The 23,280-nt window shown below is 43.3% G+C and overlaps 1 protein-coding gene, 1 long non-coding RNA gene and 1 pseudogene across 2 annotated transcripts in view; 2 read left to right on the top strand and 1 right to left on the bottom strand.

Moving 5' to 3' along the window:
- Nucleotides 1-16,861, top strand: part of LOC113121854 (uncharacterized) — a 957,344-nt pseudogene extending 940,483 nt beyond the window's left edge.
- Nucleotides 1-23,280, bottom strand: part of LOC113121849 (uncharacterized) — a 1,077,549-nt gene that overhangs the window by 895,500 nt on the left and 158,769 nt on the right.
- Nucleotides 1-23,280, top strand: part of LOC113121924 (uncharacterized) — a 308,641-nt gene that overhangs the window by 261,429 nt on the left and 23,932 nt on the right. The window lies entirely within an intron of this gene.

Here is a 23,280-nt window from a genome sequence, read left to right as displayed (position 1 = left end):
AACCACACAATAAGCATCAGTTTGCTGACGATAATGTTGGATTTTCTCTGCATTTCTATCAGATTTTTCTCACTTGATGAAACTCAGAGAAAACATATGACACAGTCAGTTGTCAACAATCTATGAATGGGGTTCCAAAGCTTGTGTTTAGTGGCCAATGACACAGTGGGGATCAGTCCCAACACAATGACATGATCTGGTCTGTGCATTGGGACTGGGCCATTAGAAAGCAGTTGTCAGCCTGTTGTCGTTGCCAAGGCCTCAAATCCTGATGCTGTGTGAAGAAGCTTTGAGTAGTTTTTGTTCCTGAACTGAAGCCAGCAGCTTTTGGTCCTGACACTGTCCACCCAGTTTGTTCCCTGATCCAAATCTCATTGTGAAGAACAAATCCACAGTGTCTCTATAAAGTTGATCCCATAGAAATGAAAGCACATGTGGAGCACAGAGACACACAGATGAAATCATGTGTCCAGGTGGTTGAGCTGTGTTTAGTGTCTGAGCTGCTGCTGCTGCTGCTGCTTTACCTCTGTGCTGTGCTGAGGCTGCAGCCAATAAAGCCAGAGAAGAAGATGCAGAGAGGGAAGAGACAGGAGAGCCTGGGGGAGCTTCCTTGGCTCAGATAGAATAAGGAGGAACAATTCAATGCATTGTTTTGCTGCACTTTGGAACTGGGTCAACAAACTTTAAGCAGGAAACTTTAAAGCTGCACAGTGACAGTATGAGCCATCAACTAGATTGATTCTGCTGTTGGCTGGAAAGCAGCTTCTCTTCCCATGTGCTGACAATAATATCATGATATAGTCAGACTATTATTACTATTATTCTGACTGTTCTCATATTATTCTTCTCATTATTATCATTCTACATTTCCCTTCAGGGATTAATCAAGTTGATCTCATCTCATTATTCTAATGAAAAGAAGAAGAATTGTCATCATCATCATCACCATCCTCATTGTCATCAACATCAGTGTCACATTGGATCTCCTTCTTTGCTTCTTTATTCAGGTTGAGGAGCTGCAGTTTGTCAGAGACCAGCTGTGGTTATCTGGCCTCAGCACTGAAGTCCAACCCCTCCCATCTGAGACACCTGGACCTGGGCTTCAACCGGGACCTGCAGGACCCAGGAGTGCAGCAGCTGTGTGGTGGACTGCAGAGTCCAGACTGTAGACTGGAGACTCTGAGGTCAGACCCCATGTTTAGGTTGTGTGCTGAGATGAATGTGATGTGAAAGTTGTGCTGACACTAAACTGCAGACATGAGGCTGATATTAGACTGATCCACACTGAGGATCTTCATGGGAAAGGCTGTTTTCCCTCTCAGAGAAATGTGGCTGCACAACATGAGTTTGTATAGATGGAGCCACAGGTGGAGCTGGCAGAGTTTCAGAGCTGAAGTCACTCCGTCTTTATTGAAGCAGCAGCATGTTGGCATTCATATTAATGACAGCTCTTTGTCCCTTTTTGGATGGGACTGCTTTGAACCTGCATCCTGTTGGCTTCAGCTGTTTGGAGTTTCCACTTTCTAAACTTCTACTTTCTAAACCTTCTTCAGCTCTGAACACATTCTGAAACATTCAACACTTTCAAGAGGAACTTTGGTTTCTAACGTCACATCTTTGATTCTTTATTCAGGTTGGAGGGCTGCAGTTTGTCAGAGACCAGCTGTGGTTTTCTGGCCTCAGCTCTGAAGTCCAACCCCTCCCATCTGAGACACCTGGACCTGGGCTGGAACAACCTGCAGGATCCAGGAGTGCAGCAGCTGTGTGGTGGACTGCAGAGTCCAGACTGTAGACTGGAGACTCTGAGGTCAGTTCACTGACTGTTTGTTCCTATTGTAGATCTTTAGTGTTGAATTATTGTTTGAACTCAGTGTTTGCACAGACATAACTTCTATTGAAGTTGATTTTCTTTTCCTGTCTTTGGATTTTTCTGAGGCTAAATTCAGTCTTTAGTCCCAAATGACTGAGTCTCACAGAAAGTTGGTCTCATTGTGTCTAAAGAGTCACATGTGTCAGCAGAAAATCCTCTGAACTAATATTAGTTGGAAATGGATCCAGTTTCTTTGATGCAGTAGAAATATTTCTTTGATCATTGATATTGATGGTTGAGAACACACACAGACAGGTGTGTTTCCATCACTTCAGAGGACATTCCATTGACTTCCATTGATTTCCTGTAGACAAAGCCAAACCAGAAGAACTACTTGGTGAACCCTAAGCACAACCTGAACCTCAACTTCCAGACAGCTTCTTCCACACAGAAATTTACCTTCAGGGGTCGACCAATGCACCGGCGCGTTTTGACGCATCTTCTGATAATGCTGAAACAATCTAAAATTACTTCTTCAATTTTGATGGTACAGATAAAAGCAATATATCATTCGAACCAGTAAAGGGCCTAGGTTTAGATGTATACCCTTGTAATAACGACAAAACAATGTGCTTTTGTTAAATAAAGTCAGGGTGCGCTCTCTGTCTACTCTGTCTGTCATCTCTTTTTACAGACATGTCAATAAAACAACCAGAATCTCAGCGAATACTTACCTCATAATAATATGAAATATATGACTAGAAAGCTTGAAATGTTTTTTTTCAAATGAAACAATGCAAGTTGAAAATACATCACTTTTTATTTAATCTGTATGAACGTAAGGAGAAGTACGTTTTCTCCTGTGTCACCTCATTACAGCTAATTTGATCCCGCCTCGCACTGAGCGCATTCTTCACATGGAAATAATCTGAGGTGAACCCGGTAATTCTGTGCACGCCTCCGAAAACGTCAAATTTCATCATAGAATTTACTCACTTTTTCTGCGCGTTTGGATGATGGAGCGTCCCGGACGTGAAGAAGCGCTTCTTGTATTCCACACAGAGACAAATAGTTTAGCTTGTCCTCAGAGTAAAAACACTGATTTTAACTCAAATGAGGATCGTTTGGCTCCTCATTGTGTTGTATTGTACAGCACTAATCCGTCCCATCTACATTGACTGAAAGGCTCATTATGCGCGCCTTTGTCTGGTCGTTCAGTGCGTCTTTTGTGTTCTCAGGTAAATCACATGACTATTCATCCTCAGACACACCCTCTTGCATATGGCCTTTCTGGACAAAAAGTGTCTTAGAAAATTTAAATCAGTGTATTGTTTACTGTGAATGAGTCAACAAGATGAATTTCACAACACTGTGAAGTAAACACTTCAGCCTACAACATGCTGGTCTCCAAAGTCTTGTGAACCAGTGTTTTGTTTGTGTTTTATGGTCTTATTTCAGAGACTTAAAAATTGTAGTTTTGCACTAACCATGCATAAACAGTTTTCTCAAAAACACAATCATGTATAAATTTGCTGCTCACATATTATTGTAGCCAATTTTGTGCTGATTACAGTGTTATTAGACTTTAGACATTAATATGTTTAAAAAACACTGAAAAAAGCACAAATGTCAGGGCATGTCAAAACTTGTCCAGGGCCCCAAAACACCCTCAGACCCCAGAGGGTCCTAAGCACAACCCTAAGCACAACCTGAACCTCAACTTCCAGACAGCTTCTTCCACACAGAAATCCAAACAGGTCCTGGACTAGATTATTGGCCCCTTTTTAGATGTTGCCATTGGATTTGGAGCAGGTGGTTCACCCTGGACTCACCTGTTGGGAGTCCCAGTTAGTGCAGCCTAATAATCCCTCACTCAGTCAGTTGAAATGGACAAAGTCCTGTGAGGACCCTCTGGTCCCAACATGTAAGAAACAGTAGACCAGTTGACAGACAAAGCATTACCTTGATCCATGTTGCTATTGGACCTTGATCTGTTGTCCAGTGGCCTCGGGCTCCACAGAACCCGACTCTATGGAAACTTTAGTGCCAAAGAGGAACAGTGTGTCAGTTGTGTGGAAATATTTTGGCTTTAAAGAAAGAAGATGCTGCGTGGCGTCAAAACCTGCCTTGCTACTGTTGCTGCCTCATGGGCCAAGACTAGCAAGGCTAAAAGGCCGAGCACCACTGTGTCAAATGAACCAATCCCACCCAACATGACCAGATGTTGGAAAGTTTAACTCCATATGAATCGAATTGAAAACATCACATGGAAATTCCTGTTTCTCACAATGACTTTGAATTAAAGTCAGAGATTTTTCATCTTTCTGCACTTTCTTCTTCATGTTAATGTGACATCAATTCACACCTCAGCTAATTTCATCGTAACAGCCTGGATGGACCAGTTTCTATTGACACTTGTGTTGTATTTATAATATTGTGTTGTTCTATTCATTGTTCATGTTTGTTCAATAAGAATAAAAGGAAGTTGATCTTTGGTTCTTTATTCAGGTTGGAGAACTGCAGTTTGTCAGAGACCAGCTGTGGTTATCTGGTATCAGCTCTGAAGTCCAACCCCTCCCATCTGAGACACCTGGATCTGAGTAACAACAACCTGCAGGATCCAGGAATGCAGCAGCTGTGTGGTGGACTGCAGAGTCCAGACTGTAGACTGGAGACTCTGAGGTCAGACCCCATGTTTAGGTTGTGTGCTGAGATGAATGTGATGTGGAAGTTGTGCTGACACTAAACTGCAGACATGAGGCTGATATTAGACTGATCCACATTGAGGATCTTCATGGGAAAGGCTGTTTTCCCTCTCAGAGAAATGTGGCTGCACAACATGAGTTTGTATAGATGGAGCCACAGGTGGAGCTGGCAGAGTTTCAGAGCTGAAGTCACTCCATCTTTATTGAAGCAGCAGCATGTTGGCATTCATATTAATGACAGCTCTTTGTCCCTTTTTGGATGGGACTGCTTTGAACCTGCATCCTGTTGGCTTCAGCTGTTTGGAGTTTCCACTTTCTAAACATCTACTTTCTAAACCTTCTTCAGCTCTGAACACATTCTGAAACATTCAACACTTTCAAGAGGAACTTTGGTTTCTAACGTCACATCTTTGATTCTTTATTCAGGTTGAGGAACTGCAGTTTGTCAGAGACCAGCTGTGGTTATCTGGTCTCAGCTCTGAAGTCCAACCCCTCCCATCTGAGAGAACTGGACCTGAGAGGAAACTACCTGCAGGATCCAGATGTGCAGCAGCTGCGTGATCTTGTCCAGAGTCCAGACTGTAGCCTGCAGACTCTGAGGTCAGTAGAGGGCTGGAGTCAGTCCATGATGCTTTCAGCAGGATTGGACTAAACCCAGCTTTATTTCTTAATTTTATTTATTTCACAAATCCATTAAAACAGATAAATACAATCATGTTATCCATCATCCGCAGAAGCCAGAGCTTGTAAATAGGGGCGCAGACAGCATGAACCTAATTCTAACCTAAAATATTGTCTAATATTCTAAAATGACTCAAACACCCAAAGATCATAAATCACAAATAACATCCAAAAAACAGAAATGTAGAAATTTTTGCAAATTTATTAAAAAAGAAAAACTGAAATATCACATGGTCATAAGTATTCAGACCCTGTGCTCAGTATTGAGTAGAAGCACCCTTTTGAGCTAGTACAGCCATGAGTCTTCTTGGGAATGATGCAACAAGTTTTTCACACCTGGATTTGGGGATCCTCTGCCGTCCTTCCTTTCAGATCCTCTCCAGTTCTGTCAGGTTGGATGGTGAACGTTGGTGGACAGCCATTTTCAGGTCTCTCCAGAGATGCTCAATTGGGTCTAGGTCAGGGTTCTGGCTGGGCCAGTCAAGAACGGTCACAGAGTTGTTCCGAAGCCACTCCTTTGTTATTTTAGCTGTGTGCTTAGGGTCATTGTCCTGTTGAAAGGTGAACCTTCAATTCAATTCAATTTTCAATTCAATTTTATTTGTATAGCGCCAAATCACAATACAAATCATCTCAAGGCACTTTACAAAAACTAAAACTAAAAACCCAACAAATCCCTTATGGGCAAGCACTTGGCGACAGTGGAGAGGAAAAAACTCCCTTTAACGGAAGAAAAAAACCTCCAGCAGAACCGGGCTCAGTTTGGGCGGCCATCTGCCTCGACCGGTTGGGGTGAGTGGATAGAGCAGAGAGAAAAGAACAGCAACAATAAACAACAAATAGACACTGCAAGTTGGTGGGGCCAGTAACTGCACATCAGCGATAAACAGCTCCAGGACCAGGGACACCTGCAGAAGGTACAGAGAGAGAGAGAGAGAGAGGGAGGGAGAGAGCACAAACTAGGGGAGAGAGAGAGCACAAGGTTAGTAACATTCAATGGTGGAATATACATGAGGTGGGAGAGAAGGGGGGGGGTTAGGGTAGGGGAGCTCAGTGCACCGATGGTCCTCGGGCAGTCTAGGCCTATAGCAGCATAACTAACTAAGGGATGGTTCAGGGTTGCCTGAAGCCAGCCCTAACTATATGCTTTGTCAAAGAGGAAGGTTTTAAGTCTAGCCTTAAAAGTACAGAGAGTGTCTGCCTCCTGAACCCAGGCTGAGAGCTGGTTCCACAGGAGAGGAGCTTGATAGCTAAAGGCTCTGCCTCCCATTCTGCTTTTGGAAACTCTGGGAACCACAAGTAGACCTGCACTCTGAGAGCGAAGTGGTCTATTGGGATAATATGGTACTATGAGGTCTTTAAGGTATGAAGGAGCTTGATTATGAAGGGATTTGTATGTGAGAAGAAGGATTTTAAATTCTATTCTATATTTTACAGGGAGCCAATGAAGAGAAGCCAATATAGGAGAAATATGATCTCTCTTGCTAGTTCCTGTCAGGACTCTGGCTGCGGCATTCTGGATTAATTGGAGGCTTTTTATTAAGATATTAGGACATCCAGATAGTAATGAGTTACAGTAATCTAGCCTTGAGGAAACAAATGCATGGACTAGTTTTTCTGCATCATTTTGAGACAGGATGTTCCTAATTTTGGAAATGTTGCGCAGGTGAAAGAATGCAGTTCTAGAGATTTGTTTTATGTGTGAGTTAAAGGACATGTCCTGGTCAAAAATAACTCCAAGGTTTTTTACAGTAGTGCTGGAGCCCAGGGCTATGCCATCTAGAGTAGCTATAATTTCAGAAAAGTTATTTCTGAGATTTTTAGGCCCAAATATAATGACTTCTGTTTTCTCCGAGTTTAAAAGTAAAAAGTTACTGGTCATCCAGGCCTTTATGTCAGTTAGACAGGCTTGAAGTCTGGTTAACTGGTTTGTGTTAACAGGTTTAATAGATAGATATAACTGAGTGTCATCCGCATAGCAGTGGTAATTAATAGAGTGCTTCCTAATGATATATCCTAAAGGAAGCATGTACAGGGTGAACAGAATCGGTCCTAGCACAGAACCTTGGGGAACTCCATAACTAACTTTTGTTCGTGTGGAAGGTTCAACATGGACATGAACAAACTGGAATCTGTCCGATAAACAGGATTGGAACCACTTTAACGCTGTTCCTCTGATACCAATCACATGCTCCAGTCTCTGTAATAAGATGTTGTGGTCAATGGTGTCGAATGCTGCACTAAGGTCTAGGAGGACAAGTATCGAAACAAGTCCATTATCTGAGGCTAAGAGAAGATCGTTGGTAACTTTCAACAGTGCTGTTTCTGTACTATGATGTGCTCTAAATCCTGATTGGAAATCTTCAAATAGTTCATTCCTGTGTAAGTGGTCTGATAGCTGCTTAGCAACAGCTTTTTCTAGGATTTTAGAAATAAATGGCAGGTTGGATATTGGTCTATAATTAGCCAAGACTCCTGGATCAAGACTAGGCTTTTTGAGTAAAGGTTTGATTACTGCAGTCTTAAAGGCCTGTGGTACGTAGCCTGATACTAGAGATAAATTTACCAAGTCCAATAAAGATGAGTTCATTAATGGCAGGGTGCCTTTAAGCAGTCTAGTCGGGATGGGGTCCAAGAGACATGTTGATGATTTCGATGAAGCAACTACTGATGTAAATTCAGAGAGATCTATGGGAGAGAAGCAGTCTAAACATAACTGAGGTCCTACAGATGATTCAAGAGCTACTGTAGTAGAAGATTCATTTATTGCAGGTATAGGAAGCATCTGCTGAATTTTATCTCTAATAGTTTTGATTTTATTTGTAAAGAAACTCATAAATTCATCACTGCTGAGAGCTAAGGGAACACTGGGCTCAACAGAGCTGTGACTTTTTGTCAGCCTGGCTACAGTGCTGAAAAAAAACCTGGGATTGTTCTTATTTTCCTCTATTAGTGATGAATAGTATGCAGTTCTGGCTTTACAGAGAGCTTTTTTAGATGTTAGTAGACTGTTTTTCCAGGCTAGAAAAATTTCCTCTAAGTTTGTGGAACACCACTTCCTTTCCAGCCTTCGTGATGCCTGCTTTAAGGTACGAATATGTAAATTATACCATGGGGCTAGTCTTCTCTGAATCACTAACTTCTTTTTCAGAGGGGCTACAGAATCAAGCGTTTCACGCAGTGAGGTCACAGCGCTGTCAACAACATGATCAATTTGGTAGGGAGTAGGATTAAGGCAGCTGCCCTCCACTATGTTTATACTTGGCATAGATGCAAATAAAGATGGAATCATTTTCTTAAATTTATTAACAGCGTTGTCGGATAAACATCTGCTGTAGTGGAATTTTCTTCCAGACGCTGCATGATCCATCATTTTAAATTCTAAAGTTATTAAAGAATGATCTGACAAAACAGGATTTGGGGGCCCAGTCTGAGGTCCTGAGCACTCTGGAAGAGGTTTTCTTCCAGGATATCTCTGTACTTGGCCGCATTCATCTTTCCTTCAATTACAACCAGTCGTCCTGTCCCTGCAGCTGAAAAACACCCCCACAACATGATGCTCCCACCACCATGTTTCACTGTAGGGATTGTATTGGGCAGGTGATGAGCAGTGCCTGGTTTTCTCCACACATACCGCTTAGAATTAACGCCAAAAAGTTCAATCTTGGTCTCATCAGACCAGAGAATCTTATTTCTCATAGTCTGGGAGTCCTTCATGTGTTTTTTGGCAAACTCTATGCAGGCTTTCATGTGTCTTGCACTGAGGAGAGGCTTCCGTCGGGCCACTCTGCCATAAAGCCCCGACTGGTGGAGGGCTGCAGTGATAGTTGACTTTGTGGAACTTTCTCCCATCTCCCTACTGCATCTCTGGAGCTCGGCCACAGTGAGCTTTGGGTTCTTCTTTACCTCTCTCACCAAGGCTCTTCTCCCACGATTGCTCAGTTTGGCTGGACGGCCAGGTCTAGGAAGAGTTCTGGTCGTCCCAAACTTTTTCCATTTGAGGATTATGGAGGCCACTGTGCTCTTAGGAACCTTGAGTGCTGCAGAAATTCTTTTGTAACCTTGGCCAGATCTGTGCCTTGCCACAATTCTGTCTCTGAGCTCCTTGGGCAGTTCCTTCGACCTCATGATTCTCATTTGCTCTGACATGCACTGTGAGCTGTAAGGTCTTATATAGACAGGTGTGTGCCTTTCCTAATCAAGTCCAATCAGTTTAATTAAACACAGCTGGACTCCAATGAAGGAGCAGAACCATCTCAAGGACGATCAGAAGAAATGGACAGCATGTGAGTGAAATATGAGTGTCACTGCAAAGGGTCTGAATACTTATGACCATGTGATATTTCAGTTTTTCTTTTTTAATAAATTTGCAAAAATTTCTACATTTCTGTTTTTTTCTGTCAAGATGGGGTGCTGAGTGTACATTAATGAGAAATAAAATGAACTTTTTGGATTTTGGCAAAAGGCTGCAATGACACAAAGAGTGAAAAATTTAAAGGGGTCTGAATACTTTCCGTACCCACTGTATAGTAGATAGTACATTGAGTTCATAAATTACATTGTACTTCAAGCATTGTGGGAAATATTGGTCTCAGTAAGTTTCAATAGGTTACTTTCATAAAAAAGAAGGTCAGAGGGGGCATTTATCTTAGTCCATGATATGACACGTAAGACTTTTTGTAATTTCTCCAGATAACTTGGATATGTATTACACCATATTGATTTCTATTTGTACAGAACAAAATAAAATTTGTTTTATTTATATTTGAAAATATTCTGTTATATTTTAACCATGTGTTCACCTTTTACAGTTGCCTTGTTTATATTATTTTGTAGATGAATTATATTTTTGTGTGACAGAAATAAGGTTGTTGTAGGTTGTAAATGAGTGAGTTGTGGTAACAAACTGCTTAGTGCTGATTTCTGTCATGTGAATTCTGAGTTCTGGTCTTGGACTTATATTTTGGGGCAGTTTCAGAAATCTAGTGGTTCAAACATGGAGGCAGCAGGTGGATGGACTCAGACTGGAGATGGTCTCTTCAACTGTTTTGTCATTGACAGGTGTAAAATGTGTCAGTTCTACCAAGTGTCTCCTGGATGGCTGCAGAGTTGGGATCTGTGTTGGGCAGTTTATTGCTTGTTTAATACCCTGAACCTTGTCATTAAAAATAAAGTAAACTCATTGATTTAGATGTTGACATTAGTTCTGATGACAATGGAGACGGAGGGTTTGTTCATCTACTCACTGTAGCAAACAGGACACGTGACTTGTTCCTGCTGTTGTTGATGAGTTCAGAAAAATATGTTTCTCTCTTTCTACGTAGAGTTTCATTGAACACACACAACATCTGCTTATAAATGTCATAATGAACCTGATGCTTTGATTTAGTAATTTCTTCCTGTTCCTGATCACTTTACCTTTAACAGGAACAGTCACATCCAGGACATTTAGAACATTTGAAATATATGAAGTCAACAAATCTTCAACATGAGAGAAAGTGGTGGCTGTATCTTTGGGAATTATAGACAAATCAACAATGATCAGCCAAAGCAACATCACTAACATGCTGACTAAGGCCATAGATTTCGAGGACAGCAGAAAGTTCTTTGGCGTTTCTGTCACAGGCCTTATGAAACGTGAACATTAGAATCAGCTGTAATAACTGAAGAGTCCAACTCTGTGAAGACGACTGAAACCATCTCAGTAAAATCATCAATAACGTCTTGACAACATTGGGCAGGTTTGGAAATGATGATGTAGAGAACAGAGGTAGATGATTTTAGCTCCATTTGAGAAGATCCATCCTCAAATGATGAAAACTCTGTAAATGACCAATGGGCACCATTTTAATTCCTGATTCCACCAGGGGGGATCCTTGGCTGATGAGGGGTCCGTTGCTGGTGAGGTATGAGTGCTTTCTTCACTCCTCTTTTCTCTCAGAGGAGCCTTTGGCTGTTCAGACGACCGTCCAGACCCAGTCTGGTGCCTCAGAGAGTGGAGGAGGTTATCCGTCTCACTCCACTCCTGCTCAGGTGTGGACCCTTTCCCTTGAACAGGTTGCAGTTATCAATGAAGTGCGCTCCTCTTATCTCACAGGCCTTGGACAGCCATGTGTTCAATACAAGCAGCCGACTGAGTTTATTAATCCTCCTGTCGATGTTTGGGAGAGGTCCACTGACAAATGACCGGATTTTCAGTTTGTCAAGTTTCTCTAATAATTTAGAAAAGTCCTGTTTTAAAACCTCTGATTCTCCCTTTCTGGTGTCCACTGCACCCACATGAAGGATTAGCTGTTTGACTCCATGGTGTTTTGAGATGACCGGGGGGAGGAGAGCTGCTGTATCAGTGACCATGGCACTTGGGTAGCTGCATGTAATAATTCTGCTGTTCATGTCACTGACAGCAGCAGGACATCTCTGTCCTTCACATCTGGACCAGAGTCTTTGTCTCTGTCTCTCTGACTGTCTCCATGGCTCCATTTGTCATTCAATTAGGACTTTTTGTGCTTGTTTCTCAGTCACAGCAGACATTTGTTGCTCATCAGAATTTAGACCAGACAGTGGTTGAAACCTGTTTCTGAGCTGTATGTTTGATGATCCTACATATGCTCCTGGGGTGCCACCATTCTTCTTTCTAATCCTGTGACGCTTTGGCACCAAGTTTATTCCAGGTGGCTTCACTCTGATGGTCGACATAACATTTATTACTGACCACTGGGTCTGAACAGGAGCATGTCCTTAATATCTTTTTCATATTCCAGAGCAAGAATCTTGGTTTGTAATGCACTGATTTCCTGAAGATGTATCCTGGGCTCAACAGAGCTGTGACTTTTTGTCAGCCTGGTGTGGTAGAGAGGACGTCCTCTCCGGGCCCGTGATTAAACCTAACCTTTTGTTCAAAAGCTTCCAAATCAGTGATCCTCGCCTCCAAAGGTAGCAGAACCTTATTACAGGTATTATTATCACTAAAGGAGGCAGAGGAATAACTAAACATGTGGCACCGAGCAGGAAAGAGAAAGAGAGAGAGAGAGAGAGAGAGAGGGAGAAGCCATTGTTGAATACTCACGTTTTACACAGGTCCGTTGATGAGGAAGTACACAGAGGCGGCTGGGTGGTTCAGCTGATTATAGGTTTTATTCAAACTATACAGAGCGCTCTGGAGATCAACCCTCATGGGACACACGGAGAGATCTGAGGTCTAGACGAAATCTATAGAATGTATATACCTTGTACCTTGGTCACCGCCCTACATGGCAGTACTTTTCCACAAAAGGAATTCGGACCATTACCATATATGGAGTTGTTATTCCCTTTACCTTCCCTCATAGTAAAGACATAGTGAAGAGCGGTGACCCTGTCACGTGTCTAAACATATAGGATTACACTATACTGCAATACTAGTCACAGAGTGTGTCTGCATTCCCACACCATGTTACTAGCTAGCTAAGCTAACTGGTAAGCCCATGTCTGGGAATAGCAATAAATACCAGTGAAAATAGAAAGGTACTTGACTAGTACCGGAATGTAGCAGTTAATGAATTGTTTAGAGTTTAGTTGGTTTTTAGGTGTGTTAGACTAAAGCTAGTCTGTTGCTAATCTGTAGACGACCTATACAGCACAACATGCTTGCAACAGGAAGTGAATTCACTTACCAGCAAACAGCATCACAGGGGTCAGCATGACCACAAGGAACTGTTTTTTTAGGCAGCTCAAGTATGTGAGTTTTTCGTTTTTCATTTTTAATAAATTTGCAAAGATTTCAAACAAACGTCTTTCATGTTGTCATTATGGGAGGAAATTGTTTGTAGAATTTTGAAGATAATTTAATCCATTTAAGAATAAGGCTGTAACATGAAATGTGGAAAAAGTGAAGTACTGTCAATACTTTTCACATGTACTGTACATAAATAAAATGGACCTTGGCCAAAATAGTTTCTGAGTCAACCTGAATAAACAGAATAATAGTCAGGAGCCTGTTTGGTTGATGCTGTGACATGTTTTTCAAAACAAGGAAGAAATAGACAAAATTAAGGAAATTTTGAGGAGCTGCTGCAACAAGCTGCCCTTCAAATGGTGCCATGGTTATCTGTAAATGTCCATCATGTATGGACATTTACATCCAGCAGATTAACTGTTTGTGCTTGCAGAGGTGGGTACCCCAAAAAGAAAAAGAGACCAGGGTCTCCAGGATCCAGCTGTCTGCCTAAGAAGAGTGACTGGTCCAAACCTGATCCTCCAAACTTCAGTCCTGAACCTGGACCCTCAGACTCAGGGTAAGAGACAGTTTCTAGTTTAAACTGAGCTGAAGATGAATCCATGGTCCAAATGTCTCTGTCAGTCCATGGACATGTGGAATGGACACAGTGCACTACTCAAAGTTTATGGACATTTACATCCAGCACATTAACTGTTTGTGTTTGCAGGGGGGGGTACCCCAGAAAGAGAGCAGGGTCTGCAGGATCCAGCTGTCTGTCCATGAAGAGGGACCAGTCCAAGCCTCCTCCTCCAGACTTCAGTCCTGAACCTGGACCCTCAGACTCAGAGTAAGAGCCTGTTTATAGTGTAAACAGAGCTGAAGATGAGTCTGTGTGAAAAATGTAATTCAGAATTTGTCAAAGCAAGAGCCCTGGGTAGATACTTATTAAGGATTTGCAGCAGCGTTTTTCTAAAGTGAGAATCACATTGTGTTTGTCCTTTTACCTAAAGACCTGCTCTGAGGTTCTACTCAGAGAAAATGAAGTCAAGCAGCTTAAAGATTGACAACACACACACACATAATAATGAGACTAAGTCAAACTAAAGCAGTTGAGGAAAGAGAAACACATCTTTCCACATGTGGAGCAGCTCAGGCCTCTGGCTGTTCTAAATAGAGCTCAGCCTGTGTCTACAGTGGTAGTGACTGAAAACATCCTAGTTGTTCCCAGCATTATGTTTGCAGTCCCCTGGTGCTGCTGTTGCATCAGGAATGCAGTGGTTGAAACCCTTCCAAAAAACTCCAACATGCAGTTCTCCTTCAGTTTCCTGCTGTTATTGTGCAGCTTTGAAGGGATTGATCCACTTCCAGACGTGGTGTCATTGATGCACTTTGGAAAAGGAAGTTGGTTCTTTTTCATTGAGTTAGTAAAATGATTCCATCTCCTTTGTTCAGACTGAGGAGTCTCATTGTTTGATGACTTTATTTCTGCTGTCACATGGAAATGTTTCTGTCTTATCACTTTTTCTGTTTCTCACCACATTTCTCTTCTTCTCTCTTCTTTCTTTCCCTCAATGAACATCTCACTGGATCATCTTGATGTTGAGCTGCAAACCTTTGCAAACTGACAAACTCAGTGTTGAATGTTGATCAGATTCCAAACTTCATGATCAGCCAGTTCAGCTGTGGAGGAAAACTGATTTAAAGCCAGCTGGGAGACAGCTGGGAGTTTCCAGCTTCTATCCAGTCAAACAATAAGAAAGTTTCCTCACTCAACATGTCTCCACCTCAACTAATCCCAGTTTGCTTCATGTCCACAGGGACAGGACCAGGACTCAGGTCTCTGAGGAGCAGCGGCTGTCCAGCTGTGCTTTGTGTCAGGACGTCCTGAAGGATCCAGTCTCTACCAGCTGTGGACACTGGTTCTGCAGACGGTGCATCACCTCATACTGGGACCAGTCTGGTTCACCTGGAGACTGTCCCTGTCCCCAGTGTGGAGAAAGACCCAGAACCAGTAGGACCCACTGACTGTTCTACATTTGAGTTGGTCCTTCACAATCGAGATTCTGTGTCACACAAATGTCTGTTTGATTGGACCCTTTTTCTTGTCTTCCAGTGGACTCTGGTCTGCAGGATGTTTTAGATCAACATAAGACCAGTCTGAGGACGAGATGTGAACGTGTGACTGAAGGACCTGATCCAACAGGAAGTGGAACCCTCCTCAACAGGATCTACACTGAGCTCTACATCACAGAGGGACTGAGTGAAGAGGTTAATACCCAACATGAGGTCTGGCAGCTGGAGAACACTTCCAAGATAATGAAGATAAAAAACGAAGATAAGGAGGAGAAAGACAAGATCCACCATGACACCCCAATTAAATGTCATGACATCTTTAAAATCTTACCTAAGAAAGAAAAACAGGCAGACAAGCAAGGTTTGTATGACAAAGATAGACCCATCAGAGTGGTTCTGACTAACGGCGTCGCTGGTGTTGGAAAAACCTTCTCAGTGCAGAAGTTCAGTCTGGAGTGGGCAGAGGGCTCAGAAAACCAAGACGTCAGTCTGCTGGTCCTGCTTTCGTTCAGGGAGCTGAACCTGATCAAAGGTGAGCAGATCAGTCTTCTCAGGCTGCTCCATGTTTTCCATCCAACATTACAGAAGGTCACAGCAGAGCAGCTGGCTGTCTGTAAAGTTCTGTTCATCTTTGACGGCCTGGATGAAAGCAGACTTTCACTGGATTTCAACAACAGGAAGGTGGTGTCTGATGTCACACAGGAGGCCTCGGTCAATGAGCTGCTGACAAACCTCATCCAGGGGAATCTGCTTCCCTTGGCTCTGGTCTGGATCACTTCCCGACCCGCGGCGGCCAATCGGATCCCTCCCACGTGTGTGGACAGGCTGACAGAAGTCCGAGGCTTCACTGACGCCCAGAAGGACGAGTACTTCAGGAGAAGATCCAAGGATGAAGAGCTGTCCAGCAGAATCATCTCACACATCAAGGCATCCAGGAGCCTCCATATCATGTGTCAAATCCCAGTCTTCTGCTGGATCACTGCTACAGTTCTGGAGCACATGTTGACCACAGAGCAGAGAGGAGAGCTTCCCAAGACCCTGACTGACCTGTACTCACACTTCCTGCTGGTTCAGACAAACAGGAAGAAGCACAAGTACCATGAGGGACATGAGACGAGTCCACGGCAGCTGACGGAGGCTGACGGGGAAGTTCTTCTGAAGCTGGGGAGGCTGGCATTTGAACATCTGGAGGAAGGAAACATCCTGTTCTACCAAGAAGACCTGGAGCAGTGTGGTATGGATGTCCCAAAGGCCTCGGTGTACTCAGGAGTCTGTACAGAGATCTTCAAAAGAGAGAGTGTGATCTTCCAGAAATCAGTCTACTACTTTGTTCATCTGAGTGTTCAGGAGTTTCTGGCTGCAGTCTACATGGTCCACTGTTACACCGACAGGAAGACACAGGTACTGGAGAAGTTCTTAGCACAAACCCTAAATGACTTCCTGTTGAGAGTCATGGAGAAATCCCTGAAAAGTAAAAGTGGCCACCTGGACCTGTTTGTCCGCTTCCTTCATGGCCTCTGTCTGGAGTCCAACCAGAGAGTCTTAGGAGGCCTGCTGGGTCAGACAGAACAGACCAGTCCAGAAACAATCCAGAGAGCCATCAACAACCTGAAGGAGATGAACAGAGATGATATCTCTCCTGACAGGAGCATCAACATCTTCCACTGTCTGATGGAGCTGAACGACCACTCAGTCCATCAGGAGATCCAAAAGTTTCTTAAGTCAAAGAAGAGATCAGAGAAGAGATTCTCTGAGATCCAGTGCTCAGCTCTGGCCTACATGCTGCAGATGTCAGAGGAGGTTCTGGATGAGTTGGACCTGAGTAAGTACAACACATCAGTCCAGGGTCGACAGAGACTGATTCCAGCTGTGAGGAACTGCATAAAGGCTGTGTAAGTCCAGATGTGATCATCACCATAATGTTCCTCTTGTTTATTGTGAGAATGACAGCAGCTGGATTTTGTCCCAGATGTTCTTGAGCTGTTCCAAATGGTGTCAGTCCAAAAGCTGCAGATGTTCCTGTTGTTTTTTTCTCTCTGTCCAGTGAATGAACACAGTTCTTCTTTTTCTTTCCAATGGTTTTTCCATGGGACACATTTTTCTTCTGTTTCTCTTCACACACTGATGTTTTTCTGCCACATGTGGACAAATGTCCAACATTGGAATAAACAGGGACAGGCCTGTTGTGGAAGTTCCAAAGGAACTGAGTTTTCTCTGCTTCCTGTCCAAGATGAAAGCAGAACAAAGATGAAGCGTGTGCAGTGTGACAGAGAGTGAGAAGAATTCTTATTTCATGTCCAACCCACTGAGAGAAGATCAGCTGAACCACTGATGTGAAGACACAACAGGACATGTCCCTGTTTGACATCAAGTGATTCAACTCAATATATTGTCTCTGTCATAATAACAGCTTTTCTAATATATGTGTCCTCACAGACTTGTTAAATCTGGACTCTCAGAGACTCACTGTGAAGTCGTGGTCTCAGCTTTGAAGTCCAACCCCTCCCATCTGACAGAATTGAACTTGGGCTGGAACAATGACCTGCAGGATTCAGGAGTGCAGCAGCTGTGTGGTGGACTGCAGAGTCCACACTGTAGACTGGAGACTCTGAGGTCAGATCACTGACTGTTACTATTGTAGATCTTAGTTGGTTGTTCCATTCAGTGTTTTCATTGTTCTTCTAATCTCAGCAGACTAAGAATGATTCCTTCAGTTTCACTTCATTTCACTGAGCTGTCTTCAATTTGGATTTCTCCCAGTTACTGAACTCTTGTTTTCTACACAAACTGTAGAAACTGTCCCGTGGTTTGGGCCCAGTCAGTCCATTTGAAGAGGTTTGGCTAAAAAGGACTCCCATGTCCAGGAGTCAGTTCTGATCTGAGACCAGCTGTTGTTGAGGGTGAAGTCCAGAATCTCCAGTTTTTAGTGGCAGCTGCTAAATGAACAAACATCACCATGAATGAAGCAGCATCAAGCATTAATGTTGACCACCTGTAGCTCTGACCTGAACATTAGCTATCAGGTTGATATTGATTGTTGGGCCACTGTGACTTTTACACCTGATTCTCCACGAATGACTTGATCCAAATAACAGAGCTCCTCATTCCCAAAATGGAGATTCATATTGATCTGATCAGCAAAAGTACAGCTGGACTTATTGATCAGCTGATCATTTCTCTAGAGAAGAGTCTCCACTCTGATAAAGTACAGAAACCCAGTTCACTTGCATTTGTAGAGACATGTGACAGAACAAACAGTCTAACAAACAGTCTTTGGCAGAGTCCACTCAGCAGCTTGGAGAGAGCTCATTAAGCAGCAGACTGAAGTTTGACTGCTGCTGTTCCACAGTGAACATTAATAATGTAGAGTTGAGATCATCATCTACTGCTGCTGTAAATTTTAACCAGAGACAGGAAGGAGAAACTGCTCACGTTAGCCCACTGTTGTCTACATTAATCTCTGAACAGAAAAATTATCCGGACAGGAACATTTTTTGATGAGACATTTGTTATATTTGGTGCTTATTGAATCTGAGGATTCTGTTGAATTGATTTCTGAATCCAAAACTGACCTGACAGTCAAAACCCATGGCCAGTGTGAACATGTACAGGTGTCTGAATGTTATGCTGCCATTTGGATGATGTCTGTAGAAGGCTGACATTCTGATGATCCACAATAACAGAAGGACAAAGTCCCTCTACTCATTTTAGAGAAAAGCTCATTGATTAGGACACATCTGATTATCAATGATCTGATCTCCATCTTTGGGTCTTTATTCAGGTTGATTCGCTGCAGTTTGTCACAGACCAGCTGTGGTTATCTGGTCTCAGCTCTGAAGTCCATCCCCTCCCATCTGAGACACCTGGACCTGAGTGAGAACAACCTGCAGGATCCAGGAGTGCAGCAGCTGTGTGGTGGACTGCAGAGTCCAGACTGTAGACTGCAGACTCTGAGGTCAGTTCACTGACTGTTTGTTCCTATTGTAGATCTTTAGTGTTGAATTATTGTTTGAACTCAGTGTTTGCACAGACATAACTTCTATTGAAGTTGATTTTCTTTTCCTGTCTTTGGATTTTTCTGAGGCTAAATTCAGTCTTTAGTCCCAAATGACTGAGTCTCACAGAAAGTTGGTCTCATTGTGTCTAAAGAGTCACATGTGTCAGCAGAAAATCCTCTGAACTAATAACCTCAAAAAGCTCTTTTAAATGTCCTCAAAGGATCCTCCTGCCATGATCCAAAAGTCCAACTGGTCTTCCCAGTGTTGGTCCATCCAAGTCCACACACACACACACACACACATAGAGAAGTACTGAGGTCAGCAGCAGGTTCTGACCCAGTGTGGACATGAACAGGTGTCTAAATGTTGTGCTGCCATTTGGATGATGTCTGTAGAAGGCTAAAATTCTGATGATCAACAATAACAAAGTCCCTCTACTCATTTTAGAGAAAAGCTCATTGATTAGGACACATCTGATTATCAATGATCTGATCTCCTTATTTTTTTCTTTATTCAGGTTGAGGAGCTGCAGTTTGTCAGAGACCAGCTGTGGTTATCTGGTCTCAGCTCTGAAGTCCAACTTCTCCCATCTGAGAGAACTGGACCTGAGAGAAAACAACCTGCAGGATCCAGGAGTGGAGCAACTCTGTTGTGGACTGCAAAGTCCAGACTGTAGACTGGAGGCTCTGAGGTCAGACCCCATGTTTAGGTTGTGTACTGAGATGAATGTGATGTGAAAGTTGTGCTGAGTTTCAGAGCTGAAGTCACTCCGTCTTTATTGAAGCAACAGCATGTTGGCATTCATATTAATGACAGTTCTGTGTCCCTTTTTGGATGGGACTGCTTTGAACCTGCATCCTGTTGGCTTCAGCTGTTTGGAGTTTCCACTTTGTAAACTTCTTCTTTCTAAACCTTCTTCAGCTCTGAACACATTCTGAAACATTCAACACTTTCAAGCAGGAACTTTGGTTTCTAACGTCACATCTTTGATTCTTTATTCAGGTTGTGGGGCTGCAGGTTGTCAGAGACCAGCTGTGGTTATCTGGTCTCAGCTCTGAAGTACAACCCCTCCCATCTGAGAGAACTAGAGCTAGGTAAAAATGACCTGCAGGATCCAGGAGTGCAGCAGCTGTGTGGTGGACTGCAGAGTCCAGACTGTAGACTGGAGATTCTGGGGTCAGTTCACTGACTGTTTGTTCCTATTGTAGATCTTTAGTGTTGAATTATTGTTTGAACTCAGTGTTTGCACAGACATAACTTCTATTGAAGTTGATTTTCTTTTCCTGTCTTTGGATTTTTCTGAGGCTAAATTCAGTCTTTAGTCCCAAATGACTGAGTCTCACAGAAAGTTGGTCTCATTGTGTCTAAAGAGTCACATGTGTCAGCAGAAAATCCTCTGAACTAATATTTGTTGGAAATGGATCCAGTTTCTTTGATGCAGTAGAAATATTTCTTTGATCATTGATATTGATGTTCTAAAGAAGGTTAAGGCCCATCGTTCTGTAGCCCAGCTCCCTGGAAGAGGACACCAGAGACATGTTGGATGAGACCAGATTAGAGCTTTTTGCAAACTCCCAGAAACTCTGTGTTCCAGAAACCAAAATGAAGCCTTCAAAAAAAAGAAGAGGATCCCAGCAGTCCATCCTGGAACAGCTTCACTAATGTTCTGGGGTTGTTAGAAGACTGATATTCTGAGGATCAACAGTAACAGAAGGACAAAGTCACTGATTAGGACACATCTGATCAATTATCATTGATTTTATCTGTGTTTTTCTTTATTCAGGTTGAGTGGCTGCAGGTTGTCAGAGACCAGCTGTGGTTATCTGGCCTCAGCTCTGAAGTCCAACCCCTCCCGTCTGAGATATCTGGACCTGAACAACAACAACCTGCAGGATCCAGGACTTCAGCATCTGTGTGGTGGACTGCAGAGTCCAGACTGTAGACTGGAGACTCTGAGGTCAGACCCCATGTTTAGGTTGTGTGCTGAGGTGAATGTGATGTGAAAGTTGTGCTGACACTAAACTGCAGACATGAGGCTGATATTAGACTGATCCACACTGAGGATCTTCATGGGAAAGGCTGTTTTCCCTCTCAGAGAAATGTGTCTGCACAACATGAGTTTGTATAGATGGAGCCACAGGTGGAGCTGGCAGAGTTTCAGAGCTGAAGTCACTCCGTCTTTATTGAAGCAGCAGCATGTTGGCATTCATATTAATGACAGCTCTTTGTCCCTTTTTGGATGGGACTGCTTGAACCTGCATCCTGTTGGCTTCAGCTGTTTGGAGTTTCCACTTTCTAAACTTCTACTTTCTAAACCTTCTTCAGCTCTGAACACATTCTGAAACATTCAACACTTTCAAGAGGAACTTTGGTTTCTAACGTCACATCTTTGCTTCTTTATTCAGGTTGAGGTTCTGCAGTTTGTCAGAGACCAGCTGTGGTTATCTGGCCTCAGCTCTGAAGTCCAACCCCTCCCATCTGAGACATCTGGACCTGAGTGGAAACAACCTGCAGGATCCAGGAGTGCAGCAGCTGTGTGGTGGACTGCAGAGTCCAGACTGTAGACTGGAGGGTCTGAGGTCAGACCCTATGTTTAGGTTGTGTGCTGAGATGAATGTGATGTGAAAGTTGTGCTGACACTAAACTGCAGACATGAGGCTGATATTAGACTGATCCACACTGAGGATCTTCATGGGAAAGGCTGTTTTCCCTCTCAGAGAAATGTGGCTGCACAACATGAGTTTGTATAGATGGAGCCACAGGTGGAGCTGGCAGAGTTTCAGAGCTGAAGTCACTCCGTCTTTATTGAAGCAGCAGCATGTTGGCATTCATATTAATGACAGCTCTTTGTCCCTTTTTGGATGGGACTGCTTTGAACCTGCATCCTGTTGGCTTCAGCTGTTTGGAGTTTCCACTTTCTAAACTTCTACTTTCTAAACCTTCTTCAGCTCTGAACACATTCTGAAACATTCAACACTTTCAAGAGGAACTTTGGTTTCTAACGTCACATCTTTGCTTCTTTATTCAGGTTGGACACCTGCAGGTTGTCAGAGACCAGCTGTGGTTATCTGGTCTCAGCTCTGAAGTCCAACCCCTCCCATCTGAGACGCTTGGACCTGGGTGACAACAACCTACAGGATTCAGGAGTGCAGCAGCTGTGTGGTGGACTGCAGAGTCCAGACTGTAGACTAAGGACTGTGAGGTCTGACCCCATGTTTAGGTTGTGTGCTGAGATGAATGTGATGTGAAAGTTGTGCTGACACTAAACTGCAGACATGAGGCTGATATTAGACTGATCCACACTGAGGATCTTCATGGGAAAGGCTGTTTTCCCTCTCAGAGAAATGTGGCTGCACAACATGAGTTTGTATAGATGGAGCCACAGGTGGAGCTGGCAGAGTTTCAGAGCTGAAGTCACTCCGTCTTTATTGAAGCAGCAGCATGTTGGCATTCATATTAATGACAGCTCTTTGTCCCTTTTTGGATGGGACTGCTTTGAACCTGCATCCTGTTGGCTTCAGCTGTTTGGAGTTTCCACTTTCTAAACTTCTACTTTCTAAACCTTCTTCAGCTCTGAACACATTCTGAAACATTCAACACTTTCAAGAGGAACTTTGGTTTCTAACGTCACATATTTGCTTTTTTATTCAGTTTGGACAACTGCAGTTTGACAAAGACCAGCTGTGGTTATCTGGCCTCAGCTCTGAAGTCCAACCCCTCCCATCTGAGACGCCTTGAGCTGTGTGACAACAACCTCCAGGATCCAGATATGCAGCAGCTGTGTGATCTTGTGGAGAGTCCAGACTGTAGACTGGAGATTCTGAGGTCAGTAGAGGGCTGGAGTCAGTCCATGGTGCTTTCAGCAGGACTGGACTAAACCCAGTCAGTATCAAAGCAAAGATCCAGGATTTCCTGTAAAGCTCCAACCTTCTCAGTGAAGCTGTGAGAGGAGAACAGGGACAGGCTTCAGGATTGGACAGAAAGACAGAGAGAGAGACAACAGTCAGCCAATCAGATCAGCCAGAAGCTTGTTGTGATCATGTGTTTGAGTTGATGTGAAGACGACTGTTGCTGATGAAGTGAGTCTCTGTGACCTCTGGTTTCTGACCTCTGCTCTCTCTGCTTCTCTCTACAGAGTGATGCCATATGTTTCAATCTGGGACTGGAGCCGGTTGTTAGACTGGAACTAAACCTGGACTTGGGTTTCTTTTCCGTCTTGTTGTCCACCTGCTATAAATTCTGTCCATGGGTTGTTATCAGTGTAATTCTAAGATATTTTCTGCCCTTTTTCCTTAAATTTGCATGTGGTCACTTTGT

This window comes from Mastacembelus armatus, chromosome 20 (assembly GCF_900324485.2).
Source record: "Mastacembelus armatus chromosome 20, fMasArm1.2, whole genome shotgun sequence".
NCBI classification, from domain to species: Eukaryota; Metazoa; Chordata; class Actinopteri; order Synbranchiformes; family Mastacembelidae; genus Mastacembelus; species Mastacembelus armatus.
Note: the sequence above shows the minus strand (reverse complement) of the source record. Positions and strands in the feature narration are given on the sequence as shown.